The sequence below is a fragment of the Cetorhinus maximus genome, chromosome 19 (assembly GCF_964194155.1).
Source record: "Cetorhinus maximus chromosome 19, sCetMax3.hap1.1, whole genome shotgun sequence".
Taxonomy (NCBI): Eukaryota; Metazoa; Chordata; class Chondrichthyes; order Lamniformes; family Cetorhinidae; genus Cetorhinus; species Cetorhinus maximus.
Genome location: NC_135897.1, coordinates 15,484,800 through 15,498,925, shown reverse-complemented (window position 1 = coordinate 15,498,925; position 14,126 = coordinate 15,484,800). Strand labels below are relative to the sequence as shown.

The following is a 14,126-nucleotide window of genomic DNA, read 5'->3' as shown; positions in this document are numbered from 1 at the left end:
CTCAGGGAGCTGAAGGTTTTTCACATTGAAATAAAGTTTTCAAAAAAAAGGAAAACATGCCTCCTCATGGACTCTGACACATGAGAGATGTGTTGAAAATGAGTTTAAAAATTTTTAATTTTATTTTTAATCAACCTCATCCAACCTTGGATGAGGTTTCCTCAAAAATCCAAAGGCTATCTGGCCTATTTCCCCGCCCGCCAGCCATGAGGTTGGATGGGCAGGGAAAAATTCTATTCAATGCGCTTAACAGCCCTCTTAATTGTCAGCGGGCACACAGTCGACTCCCACGTGTGCCCGCTGACTGAAATATCGCGCGAGTGTGCGATGGCGTCAGGACACTTGCCCGACGTCATCGTGCACTCTTCTTCTCCTGTTCAGGTCAGGCACATGCCTGCCCGACGAGGGAAAAATTCTGCCCCATGGTATCACTGGTAAAATGCCAGTGGAGCTGCGTAGGCGGTGGGCACCCGCTCCGTCACCAACCCACCCAATTTTACATCCCCACACCTGCCAGCCCCCTTCCAGGTGGGGTGGGGTTGGGACACTAAATTTCAGCCTTGGTTCCACATGAAAACCATAAGTCATAGAGTTATAGGCTTGATTGTCCTTTTTTCTGCCTGTTTTTGGGCAATAAAAGTAATAAAATGAGCTAATATAGGTACTGGAACCCTTATCCCAAAGTCTGGAAGGACCCGAGAAGCTACAATTTGAAGTTGGTGTGCAAACCCTTTTATTCTTTATTCGATTCTCCACATTCTGTGATACTTTCAATATGCAGGGTGTTACAGCAGGCATTAACTGTGAATTTGTGCAGTGATCTGAATGTTGTAGGAGCTTCAGTAGCCCCCCAGCCTCCCAACTGACATGAGGTAACAGCGCAATGGGAGGAGGCTGTTGTTTGTAACTTTAGTTTTATACTTCACTTTATGTATTATAAGTACAGGACTCAAAATCTGTAAAATCCCCAAATCCGGCACATGTCCAATCTCAAGCTTCCTGGATAGGGGGTCAGGGACCTGTATTGTACTGCGCAAAGATTCTTCTCTTGACATTTGATATAATTCCTGCGAAGTACTTTGGGATGTTTAACTATATTTAAGGCTCGACATATACACAAGTTTCTGTTAAGTAGAGTTTGACCAGTTGGCCCAACACATCCATGCTGATGATTTGCTTCAGCCGAACTTCCTATTATTCATCTAGCCCTAAAAATATATCCTTCTATTATGTTCTCCTGCAAATGTTTCTTTACCTTCCGTCATACCAGATTGCACATTCTTATGACTCTCTGGGTAAAGAAGTTCTTTATTATTTAGATTTAACTAACTTGATTCAGTTTTTTTAATGTGGTAACCAGGAGGGTTGATAAGGGTATTGTAGTGGATGTGGTGTATATGGTTTTCCAAAAAATGTTTGATAAAGTGCCACATAGCTGGCTTGACAGAAAAGTTGAAGTCCTTGAGATAAAAGGGAAGGTTTCAACAAGTTGGCTGTCTGACTGAACCTGAAATTAGTGGTTTTTTGGCCTGGAGGAAGGTATACAGTGGTGTTCCCAGGAGTTGGTGTTAGGACCACTGCTTTTCTTGATCTATATTACTGACTTGGACTTGGTTCTACAGGACACAATTTCAAAATTTGCAAATGACACAAAACTTGTGGATATAGTGAACCGTGAGAATAATGATAGATTTCAAGGTGACACAAATAGGCTGGTAGAATGGACGGATGAAATTTAATGCAGAGAAATGTGAATGATGCATTTTGGTAGAAAGATTGAGGCCATATAAACTAAAGGGTACAATTCTAGAAGTGGGTGCAGGAATAACGAAACCTGGGGGAATATGTCCACAGTTGTTGAAGGTGAAGGTGAAGGAAGGTTGAGAACGCAGTTAAAAATTCATATGTGATCCTGGGTTTTAGAAATCGAGGCAGAGTACAAAAACAAGGAAGCTATGACGAACATTTATACAACACTAATTCAGCCTCAACTGCAGTATTACATCCATTTCTGGGCACCATACTTTAGGAAAGATGTAAAGGCTTGAGAGAGGATGTGGAAAAGATTTGTGAGAATATTCTAGGGATGAAGGACTTCAGTTACGTGGATAGATTGGAGAAGTTCTCCTGGGAGAAGAGAAGATCAAGAGGCAAATTGGTAGAGTTGTTCAAAATCATGAAGGGCCTAGACAGAGTAGATGGAGAGAACTGTTCCCATTGGCTGACGGATCGAGAACCAGGCAGCACTGATTTAAGGCGATTGGTAAAATAACCGATGGCAGCATGAGGGAAAACATTTTTTATGCAGCAGGTGGTTAGGCTCAGGAATGCATTGCCTGAGAGTGTGGCAGAGGCAGAGTCAAGGCAGAATTGGATAAGCACCTGAATGAAACAAATTTTAAGGCCATGGGGAAGATGTCAGGAAGTGGGACTAGCTAAATTGCTCCTGCATAGAGTCAGCGCAAGGTCAAATGGCCTTAGTGTTGTAATATGCCTTTAAGGGATTTTTAAAATTCATCCATGAGAACTGGGCATTCCTGACTAGGCCAGCATTTATTGCCCATCCCTAATTGCTCTTGAGAAGGTGGTGGTGTGTGACCTTCTTGAATTTCTGCAGTCCCTGTGGTGTAGGTACACCCACAGTGCTGTTAGGGAGGGAGTTCCAGGATTTTGACCCAGCGACAGTGAAGGAACAGTGATATATTTCCAAGTCAGGATGGTGTGTAGCTTGGAAGGGAACTTCCAGGTATTGGTGTTCCCATCTATCTGCTGCCCTTGTCCTTCTAGATGGTAGCGTCCGTGGGTTTGGAAGGTGCTGTCTAAGGAGCCTTGGTGAGCTCCTGCAATGCATCTTGTAGATGGTACACACTGCTGCTACTGTGCGTCGGTGGTGGAGGGAGTGACTATTTGTAAATGGGGTGCCAATCAAGCGGCTGCATTGTCCTGAATGGTGTCAAGTTTCTTGAGTGTTGTTGGAGCTGCACTCATCCAGGCAAATGGAGAGTATTCCATCACACTCCTGACTTGTGCTTTGTAGATGGTGGACAGGCTCTGGGGAGTCAGGAGGTGGGTTACTCACTGCAGGATTCTTAGCCTCTGACCTGCTCTTGTAGCCACAGCATTTACAAGGTTGGTCCAGTTCAGCTTCTGGGCAATGGTAACCCCCCCAGGATGTTGACAGTAGGGGATTCAGCAATGGTAATTCCATTGAATGTCAAGTGTTGATGGTTAGATTCTGGGCAGAATTGTCCCAGAATTGCACTAAGTGCGGGTGGGTAAAATGATGTTATACTAGCCAGCCACAATGGCGGCTTTTCTTGCCGTATCATCCAAAACCTGCTGCATTAATTACGCATTCCCGGGAAACACGACATTTCCATGGCGGACAGGCTCTCCTTCACCCGTCACACCATCACCTTGCTGCTTCAGCACTCCGGGCGCTATATTTAAAATTTAGCCGCACACACCTCTCGCTGCTTCCAGCTCACAACTGCTGCAGAGAAGACATGGCCCTGACAGGCAAAAAGACTGCAGCCCCCAGGCTCAATGACATGTCCTTTGAGTGCCTTTTGGACACCGTGGAGGCTCGCCATGATGTCCTCTACACCCTCTCCGGCTGCAGGATGGGCAGCAACCTCACTAATCCGGCTTGGGAGGAGGTGGTCAGTGATGGTCAGTGCCAACGCCCTGCAAAAGAGGACAGGTACCCAGTGCCGCTACGGGATGAATGGTCTCATCCGTTCTGCCAGGGTAAGTCATTCTTCTCATCGCTCTCAACTCACACACCCACAGGGATCTCACACCTCAAGGGACAACACCACTAACTCTCACACACACCCTCACATCTCCATCAGGCTCATATCCCCTTGAGCTCATGTCCTTATCCCGTCCATGGCTCCACTCCCCACACAAACATTCCACACAGTGTCATGTGTCCTGCTCACACTCTCTCCATCTGTTTTCATGTAGGAGAAGCTGGCTCAGATCAGCAGGGAGAGGTCCCAGACCGGGGGTGGTGTGGCCCACATTAGGCCCCTCACTCACTTTGAGGAGTGTGTCATTGCACTGACTAGTGAGGACGTGGACTGTGCCTGTGGTGACGGTGAGGTTGATGGTGAACACCCTCATGAGGATCCTGCACCACATCGTCCCTCTCTCAATACAGCTGTGAGTGTCTCTCTCTCCTGCTTTTGACTCTGCTGCCATGCACTAATTATCTCTACTTTGGTTCACAGGGAGCTCTGCCAAGCGACCGACACATGTGTGTATGGGGGTCTCTATGGGGAGGATGGCAGACGCCATGGAGACCCTGGTCCAGCAGAACGTGGAGAAGTGTGCAGACCTGCACTCCATCGCGGAAGCCCTGGGTGAGTTCCTGCAGTGGTGACACCGGATGGAAATGGGGCACCTCGATATCCTTCCAGGTGCTCCCTTCCCTCAAGGAGTCAGGCGGGGCCCTCGGGCACCTGGAGGGAGGAGGAGCAGCAGCTGGACACCCCTGTGCAATCCACTCAGGAATCTCAGACGCTGTCCACTCCCTCCGAGTCCCCTTTGCCTGTGAGCCCCTCAACCTCGTCCTCTGGCACCGCAGGGGGAGCAGCTGGACCACGAGTGATTTTGGAGGGGGAAGTTTGTGTGTGGGAGGGCTTTTCAGAGCCTCATGCCAGCACTGTCCCTCGCACGTGGATCTCTCATGTATCACACTCACATCACTGTCCTGAGTATTTTGAATGCTGCCTGCTGGGGTTCACCTGTTGTCCATCTGAGCTGAGCTGCATCTCCACCCACCCACTGATCACACTCCCATGCAGCACCTGATCTCGCCCACCAGGACTCTCGTTTCAGTTTCGATTTGGACAGCATGGTCTGGGTTCAGTTTTTCATACGCTCTCCCATATTTTCCCCTCCCCTGTCCCCATTCCCGTTCCCCATCACAGTTGACCACCTGGCATCACCTTCCACCATCCTTCCGTGACCTAACAGCCACGACCCTTTCTCTTTGGGGACGTTCAGGTGAACGTGCACGTTCCTTTCCTTCCCAAAAACCATACCCCCATCCACATTCACCTCCTTGACTTCCTCCTTCCCACCCCCAGGGTTCATGTCTGCCCCCAAGGCCTCACCAACCACTTTTGCCGTCCCTTCTGCCGCTACCTTTGAACCCTCACGCTTCCACTGCCTCATTCTGCCCTCAGTCATTTTTGCCTTTCCCTCATACCATGCCCACCCTCAGTTCACTCCCCAGGAGGCAGATATGGACCCAAAGGACCCCTCCCTTGCACTTTCACCTGGACATCCTCCCTTCCAGACCCCTTCCCCCCCCGGAACCCCTTCGCCCCCTCCAGACCCCTTCCACCTATGGAACACCTTCGCCTCCTTCTGCCCTTCTTAGTCCTCCCACACCCCCGGAATCCCCCTCCGCTTGGTCCCTCCCCCTTCCTGACTCCCTCAGAAACCCTTACCTCTTCTGCCACATTCCCCCCTTCCTCAGCCTCACTTCTTCCTCCAGCCTTTTTCCTTCTCCCTTCCTGACTCCTTCAGACACCCACCATTCTTCCTCCAGCTTTACTACTTCCCTCTTCGCGACTCCTTCCTCTACCCTTACTTCTTCCTCCACCCTTACTCCCACCCCTCTCCTCACTCCTTTCTCCCCACGGACTCCTTCCCCTCTCTGCACTCCTTCCTCCCCCTCGACTCCTTCCCTTAAACCCTTTACACCTACCTCCTCAGCTTCTTTCTTGTTGGAGACATGTCATCACTAGAAGGGAAAGGTGTCATGTGATCCAGTCTTAGTTTCACTTTTACTTGAGCAGAGCACACACACACATCCCTGATGCCTTCAAGCTATATACCTATGATTAACTGTTCTCATGTGCCAAGTCTTAGTAGATGAATCCACCACGTGTTTGTCCAATCCCTTATGAGCAATTGATGCCTTGTACATAAACATTATAAGAATACAACATGGAGATCAGCAGTGGTAAGACAGGTACAGCAAGATTAAGTACAGGTATGACATGGTGAACAATTTTAGATCGTGCTACATGGCATGAGACGTTTCCTGATGTTTTGGTCAGATCACAACAAAGTCACAGTATCAGAGGGTGGTTAAAAACGAAGCGCAGTGACTGTGACAAAAAGCTTTGGAGACACAGCGTCGAGCTAGTTCTCAAGTAAAGAGCGGGGTAGTTGCCGGATCCCTCATGGTGAGATTGCAGCACATAGCCTGTCAGTTCAGTGAGTGGGACAGTGCATCGAGAGGACCAGCACCGGTCAGCTTTGTCGGGAAAGGCGAGTGACCAGGGAGTGGGCCAGATTGATAGCGAGCAAGGGAGAGTCAAACAGACAAAAAAAACAAAAAAAAACCATCATAAAAGTCAGGCCGGACAAGGTGTGATTATGATGGGTAGCTTAGGGAGTTGCTGAACAATAAATTGAATAAAAAGTAAAGACATTATTACTCTGTGGTGCGTTCCCGCCACAACTCGTCTTTGTGGGCGGAGCTTCAGAAAAGCATGTGAAAGCGGCTACAGCGACACTTATCCCAGGTACTACAGACAAAGGAAGGTCAAAGGGATGTTGTCAAAATGTCCACTAAATCCCCCAGTCTGATTGGGATGCAGCTGACTTGCTATCCAAATTCAGAATGTGTAAACAGCGTACAGAGCTATAGTTTCTTGATTCAGATGTGTCTGAGCCAGACAAGCAAACCATACAAATTTGAAATTGTGAATGAAAGTCTCCATAGGCTGAACATGTCAGGATTAACAGCAGAAGAGCTAAAGGATCCCCATAAGATATGGAGTACATTGGAAGACCTGCTCAGAATCAGATTAAACTTCCATATTCATGAACTAGAATTCATGTCATTTTGACAACAGCCCACAGAATCCATAGACCACTTCATCAGCAGATGCAGAGACAAGGGTCTGTACTGTGATTTTTCAAACGCAGAGCTAGCAGACAGAATTGTTGAGTTGGTGATCACATCCACTCCCATGGAAGCATTCCAGATGGATCTGCTGGACAAACCCAAAACATATAGCATCAGAGTTGCTCAAGGATGGACATAAATATGAAATGATTTTCACAGGTTGATGAAGCTTACAGATCCTAAGTACGACCCCAATTGTTGACACATTCACTGGAACACCGAAACCTGGCAACACATGTAGAAAGTGTGGACTTCTACACGCACCAAAGGAAATGCCCAGCTTTTACTCAGTTCTGCAAGACATGTGGCAGGAAGGACCATTGGTAGGGCAGTGCACTGGAGCAAAGGCTGATGCAGCTACAAAGAGTTGTGCACTGCTCCAAACAGGCTGTACACAACAGGTACCTTCAAGCAATAAGAATAGCTATCTGGTTTTGGAAGAATAAAATACATCTACAGGTCAACCAAGGGTTAAACAGTTAGCACCATAGTGGAATACTACAGCACAGTTCCCTCTTTTGTTCTAGCAGGCACACCTGCAGCTGCCAGCTAACTGAGCAGGAGGGGAGAAAGGGGAGTGTCATGGGCAGGCTTCCTGGAGTCCTTGAGATGGGGCTGGGATGTCTGCCCCCAGGATCAAGCAACGGTCATCTGTTCTCTAGAGTGTACACCCCCTAGCACTAAAGATAAGGTCAAGCATGGTTATCTATTCTCTGTCTCACTTTTTATTACTACGTGAGCTTCCCCCAATATCCTGTATAGTCATAAACTTAGAATAGACTAATTGTGTGACAATGATTCTCAATGTAATTGATCATTGAAAGTTAGACAGTCTTATCACCTTCAAGCTCTTTGATATGTACAACTTCTACTATAAATACGTGTGTGCTCTGATGCTTCCTCAGAGTGTCAGCTAGCTACCTTGTATGCTACTGGGCTCTCCGTGATATCACGATTAATAAAGGCTTCCGAGACAAACCTCCTGGGTCTGAGTGTTCACTCCGATTTCTGCGACAAATTGGCGACGAAGGTGGGATCCGACTGAAGTCCAGTAACCTCTTAAGTTAGAGAGGTGATTGAAATCCTGGGCCGTCGGATCTCTAAAAAAGAACCCTCGCGGAAAAAAGGGAGGAATACCTCTCCCAAGTTAGGGAGAGTGCAAACTGCATCCTAGCTGAAAAGGGGGAGTGCAGTTAAATAGCATCCCAGCTACCTCTTAAGTTGGAGAGGTGAAGGGGGGACGAACAAGCATCCTAGTTGAAAGGGGGACTGCTTGCAAAAAGGGTAGCTACCGACCGAAAAGATTTCAAAGACCCAAGGATTTGAAGGCATTGTTGAGGAATTCTTAAACACCGGTGAGCGCATAGGGTAGGAAATGCGCCGCGCTGTTAATTGTGTTTTCCTTTCAGAAAAATGGGAGATCGCAACAGCAGAGCGGGCTCTGCCACTCCCCCCACTTCTCAAAGTACTAAGAACAAACCGAAACCGGCGAAACCGGAGCTTAAATCAGGAACTTTGAAGATGGGTAAGAAAACGAAAAAAAAAGTAGTAGTATACCCAAGGGTTCGAGTCCCCTGGAGGTGAAAAGTAAGTAATTTCTGTGTTTTTCCTTTGTGTCCATTACGGTCCTGAAAATGTCCAATATGTTTCTGATTGGGTTAAATGGACTCAAAGTAAAGGAGAGAGCTTCCCACCAGCTGGAACTTTTAATCGGGACAGATTTGAGCGCTTATAATATGTTTTAAGGGAGTTAGATAGTCCGCTACTGAATTTTCTGTAACTTAAAAAAAAAGAATGAATTGACCTAAGTTACAAGGGTTGTTTGTGCTGAAGAGAGAGAGAGAGAGAGAGGCTACCCCTAGGGGGTTAATGAGCAATTTGCAAGCAGCAGCAGAGAAAATGTGAGCTTTCGTCAGCTTGAAGGTCCCTATAGGTGGAGCCTTCAAGATCCCTTTATTCCCCCCACTGCTACTCGAAGCTTCGTTTAGAGTTAAGTTCAATATTATAGGAGTATCGATACATACCTTTATCTATGTGTTTGTTTGTGTGCAATGAAGCATTTGTATGTGAGCTTTAATGTGTTTTCTTCCCTGAATTGTCTTGTGTGTGTGTAGTTGTTCTTCCCTGAATTGTCTTTTGTGTGTGTAGTTGAGTACTCGAGTCGAAAGCCCCATATTAGATTAAAGGAAAAGTTTATTCAAATACTCCAAAGTTTTGAGTATAAAGTTTGAGTTGAGATTTCTGGCAAAAATCGTAATTTGAAGGTAGTGTAAAGATAAAACAGGTCTTGCCTTTGTTTGAGATGAACCAACCTTTGTACCACCCCCCTTGCAGACTAGTAGGGAATAACCCTTATCATCAGCTTCCAAGCTGAATGGGATTAATACATACGAGTTATTATTCTAAAATTCTGAGAAAAAGAAATTACTTGAAATTCAGAAAGATTCTAGGAAAACGAAAAGACATAAACACAAGGTCTAGGTGGTTCCAATGGATAAAAAGGGGTTTCTTATGAAGAGATGAATTAAATATTTAAGGAAATCTGCTTCCCAAAAGCACTGAAATTTGAATTGGGGACAATCTTGAGATGTAAAGTGCAGTGTAATTTAACAGGTTACTTTTGAATCACTAGGATGCTATTTAAGATAACTAACGTGTCAATAAACATACGGAAATTATAACTTGGATACAAATCGTTACACATGAACAAGAGGTTGTTTTAATTTTGATAGTGTAAATTAGTTTTTTCAAAGTTTAAAAATTCGAGGTTTGGCACTTGATAAAGTTCTCAAAAGGGAATTTTCATTTTAAAAGGTCTGACAACAATTGGCACTAATTCAAATGCTGCAAGCTTTTGTGTTTATAAGTCTGTTCCCAAAATATGAAGCTAAGCTCAAGACCTTGGTAAAGTTTGGCAGAAATCCAATTTTTGGCCGAGTTAATGAATCTGAGATAATTCTAAAGAAAAGGGTCAGACACAATTTATTGGGTTACTTTTAAGACAATAAAATCTTTGAGAAGAAGAAAAGGAAGCAAAACATGTCCATACCTGATTTCTGTTTTAAAACTGTTATGAAAATACTTGATTGGATTGTAAAGTCTCTCCAGACAACCTGAACAAGATAAGATGGTAGCTGTTGCAAGTGTAAACTGGTATGAGGAAAGTGGGAGAATGAGTCAGGGAAAGAGGACATAATGTACAAACTGTTTTAAGGGAAATGAATTTGATAATCTGGCCATCAACTAAGGCATTGGAACTGCACAGGGGGAGATAAGCAAAGATCTCGAGACAGAGATCCCCATTGAAATGGAATAGTTAATATGGCCTAAAGAGTATTCAAACATTTTAAACAATCCAAGACAATAGAGAAACTGAATAGAGAACTTTAGGATGACCATGGTCAGGAAAGAAAACTTAGAGGTAAAACTACGAGGAACCTGTAGTTCAGGAATTGAAATGTAAGGAGAAATAATACTTAACAACAATTTACCACAAGATGGATACAGGTAAAGGGAAAGCTGGAAAAAGGCTAAATAGATGTATTACTGATTATATTAATGTGCCTGTGAGCTACAAAAAGTAAAACCATAGGATTAACACCTTGAGGACAGGCAGAGTTAAGCGGTTCCCAGAGAGAACCATCACTGGAAGTGAAGATACCGAGTCATTGAAAGATAGGATAAGAAGGTGCACTGTAGAGTTGTTTAAGGAATTGAGGTCGGACATGAGACAGCAGCAGGAGAGAGTAAACTGGAAGGAGTGGGGATGCCTACCCAGATGGATTCAGATCAGGGAACTAATTTCACAGAGAGAGTCATTAAAGAAGTGTGAAATCTTATGGAGATTAAACAGAAATTCCATATTCCTTACCACCCCCAGAGTCCAGGGAGGGTGGAAAGGATGAACTTTAAAAAAAAAATCAATCAAGAGACAGGGAACAGCCCAATATTCTAATGCACTGTGGGCTACCCCAAGCAGGACCGACAGGTTCACTCCATTTGAAATGATAACAGGAAGGGCCATGCAATTACCTGAAGGTATCATAGTAGGAGGTGTAGGGCCACAGAAAGGAAAAGTACAGGACAATGAAAGGGAAGTAAATGAAGGCATTACACACAGTTAAAGATACATGGCAATTGAGCAAGCGGTAACCCAGAGAACGGGAGCCGATGTTAATTTCTCCACAGATCTACGATCCTGGTCGTGGGCCTATCAGTACTGGCAACAAGGTCGGGGATCATCACTGCTCATCCCGCACCGCAGGAGGAACTTTGGTACAGCACGGACAGTGCCGAATGACTCGCAACGGGGAATGATAAATGTAACAGTAGGAGAACAAGTGGTTTCAAATTGTAGTAAGGGTTTGCTTCAGATCGAGCATGGGAGGTCCGCCAATACCCAGCCACCTCCCACCTCTACTTTCACAGTCTGAGTAGAGATAATTGAAGCCCCTCAAACCACACCGACTGATCCATCTTGTCCGACTATGCATCCAGGACCGGCGAATGGTTTGGTAGTGGTTGATCAGAAGTTTTGTATGATAATGTACACCATGAGCTGGTACCCATAGTCTAGAATGTATCCGGTGTCGTCTTCCCCAATGGTACTCAACCCATACCCAAGCACTCTATATGGCTCTGACGCGCCAGTTGATGACTGAAGCAGTTCAGTTCAATGGCGAGGTGCGATCAGGCTTGGAAGGGAACCGCGTTAAGCGCAGCCTGATAAATGATGCCACTTTGATATTCAAATTAGGGACATCATTGGTTAATCCAAAGCCTGGCTACCGTGCTCGAAAGTCATGCGGGGACTATCAATAAATTAATGGAAATAGGGAAAAATATTTCAGACGAAGCAAGCAGAAATGCTGTATGCAACACCTATGGATCTTGGGCACTGGAACAAGCCTGAGAAAATTTAAGACAGACTAAAGAAGGGGTAGTCCCTTTATGGGTAACTAATGAGCATTTATTGAATCTCTCACGACACAGGAATCATGACTTGACCGGTTGCCAGCTCAGGGGTTTAACACCTGTATGTAGAATGAATGTTGAATGTATAGTGAATAGTAATATGCTAATAGGCATTGTATTAGTAATACCTGTCATACCTTTGTCAATGACATAACCCGGGCAAGACGCCCACAGTGACTGCTGGTACGGGACCCCAGCCATGGGGCCCGTTTGTACACCTACAAATGGACTTTATACAAATGCCTAAATGTATGGAATATAATTATGTTTTAGTTCTAGTATGTTTGTTCTCGCGATGGGTGGAGGTGTATCCCACCCGACGAAATGATGCTGTTGTTGTTGTAAAATTGTTGTTCATTTTACTGCTAAAGTGATAAAGGAACTGTCGAAGGCCTTACAATGCAACCATCACCTTTCCTGCCCATACCACTCCCAGTCTACTGGGGTGGTGGAAAGACAAAATGGTATTCTGAAAAACAAAGTAGCTAAATTATGTGAAGAAACCGGTTTGAAATGGCCTGAAGCTCTACCCTTGGCGTTCATGGCTATGCACTCTCACCCTAACCGTACCACCTCCCTCTCTCCTTATGAAGTTGTAATGGGATGTCCTATGCGCTTCCCAGTGACCCCACCCTTGTCTGCTAGGGAAATGGACATCCACGCTATGGATGAGGGAATGATTACATACTGTATAGTGCTCACTAATTCTCTCAAGAGCTTGCATATACAGGTAGTAGAAGCTCAGAAAAAGCCCACCATTGAAGACTGCAATCAATACCAGCCCGGGGACCTAGTCCTAGTAAAGACCTTCAGGAGAAAGAACTGTTTGGAACCTCGATGGGAAGGGCCTTTCCAAGTCCTGCTCACTACCCATATGGCCGTAAAGGTTGAAGGACGCCCTTGTGGATCCACGCATCGCACGTCAAGCGGACACTGACTTCGGACGGAAGTGCTTGTGCAAGAACTTTAACTGAGCCGTCGGAATGCTGACTCTGATTTGGATCCTGTCCTGCGTGGTCCTTGCGGGGGCATGGAATACCAATTCTGCGGTTCAACGAATGCAGGCCGTAGCCTTGCAAGTTTATCAGACTAAATGTTGGATTTGTACTCATTTTCCTCTATGCAAAACAGCAGCTGAATTGCATGAGAGGGTGGAAAGGACCCTACCTTTTGCTGCTAACAACTCGAACGGCCCTGAAGATTAAAGGGAAGGAAGACTGGGTCCACGCCACTCACTGTAAAAGACATTGTCCGGCAACAATATAGCAGCTGTTACCAAGTGATCTAACTTGTATTATGTATTGAAATGGAAGTTTTGAGTAATTTTTATAAAAAAGATTCTTGGTGGTCTGTAATACTAGGTTGGTTCTCCGGTTGGGGAAGTTGGTTGCTATACTTTTTAATTGGGTTGGTCGTAGCATGTGTTATAGAGTTTTGTGCATGTATTGCTTTGCGGATTTGCTGTTCCCAGGTTATTAACAGTGTCTCTACTGGATTAGGAGGAGCTCCAGTTGTTCCTCAATTGACACGCACTGGCCCCAGTGAAACCCACTGGTGGGGAGAAAAGGTTTACCCTGCCAGGGATCGGCCTTTCCCTTATGGTTATGAGCCCCCTTATGATGATGAAAATACTATTCCTCATTGGTATTAATCTGAAAGATTAATAAGGAGGGATTGTGGAAGAATAAAATACATCTACAGGACAACTAAGGGTTAAACAGTTTGCACCATAGTGGAATACTACAGCACAGTTCCCTCTTTTGTTCTAGCAGGTACATCTGCAGCTGCCAGCTAATTGAGCAGGAGGGGAGAAAGGGGAGTGTCATGGGCAGGCTTCCTGGAATCCTTGAGACAGGGCTGGGATGTCTGCCCCCAGGATCAAGCAACGGTCATCTGTTCTCTAGAGTGTACACCCCCTAGCACTAAAGATAAGGTCAAGCATGGTTATCTATTCTCTGTCTCACTTTTTATTACTACGTGAGCTTCCCCCAATATCCTGTATAGTCATAAACTTAGAATAGACTAATTGTGTGACAATGATTCTCAATGTAATTGATCATTGAAAGTTAGACAGTCTTATCACCTTCAAGCTCTTTGATATGTACAACTTCTACTATAAATACGTGTGTGCTCTGATGCTTCCTCAGAGTGTCAGCCAGCTACCTTGTATGCTACTGGGCTCTCCGTGATATCACGATTAATAAAGGCTTCCGAGACA

At 45.4% G+C, this 14,126-nt stretch overlaps 1 long non-coding RNA gene across 1 annotated transcript in view; it reads left to right on the top strand.

The window, feature by feature from the left end:
- The window catches only part of LOC144694145 (uncharacterized), a 32,060-nt gene extending 18,600 nt beyond the window's left edge, over window positions 1-13,460 (top strand). Inside the window, exon 2 of the long non-coding RNA XR_013579657.1 lies at window positions 13,420-13,460. This is a non-coding gene — a long non-coding RNA (uncharacterized LOC144694145). The remainder of the gene's footprint in view (window positions 1-13,419) is intronic.
- Window positions 13,461-14,126: the final 666 nt, after the last annotated feature.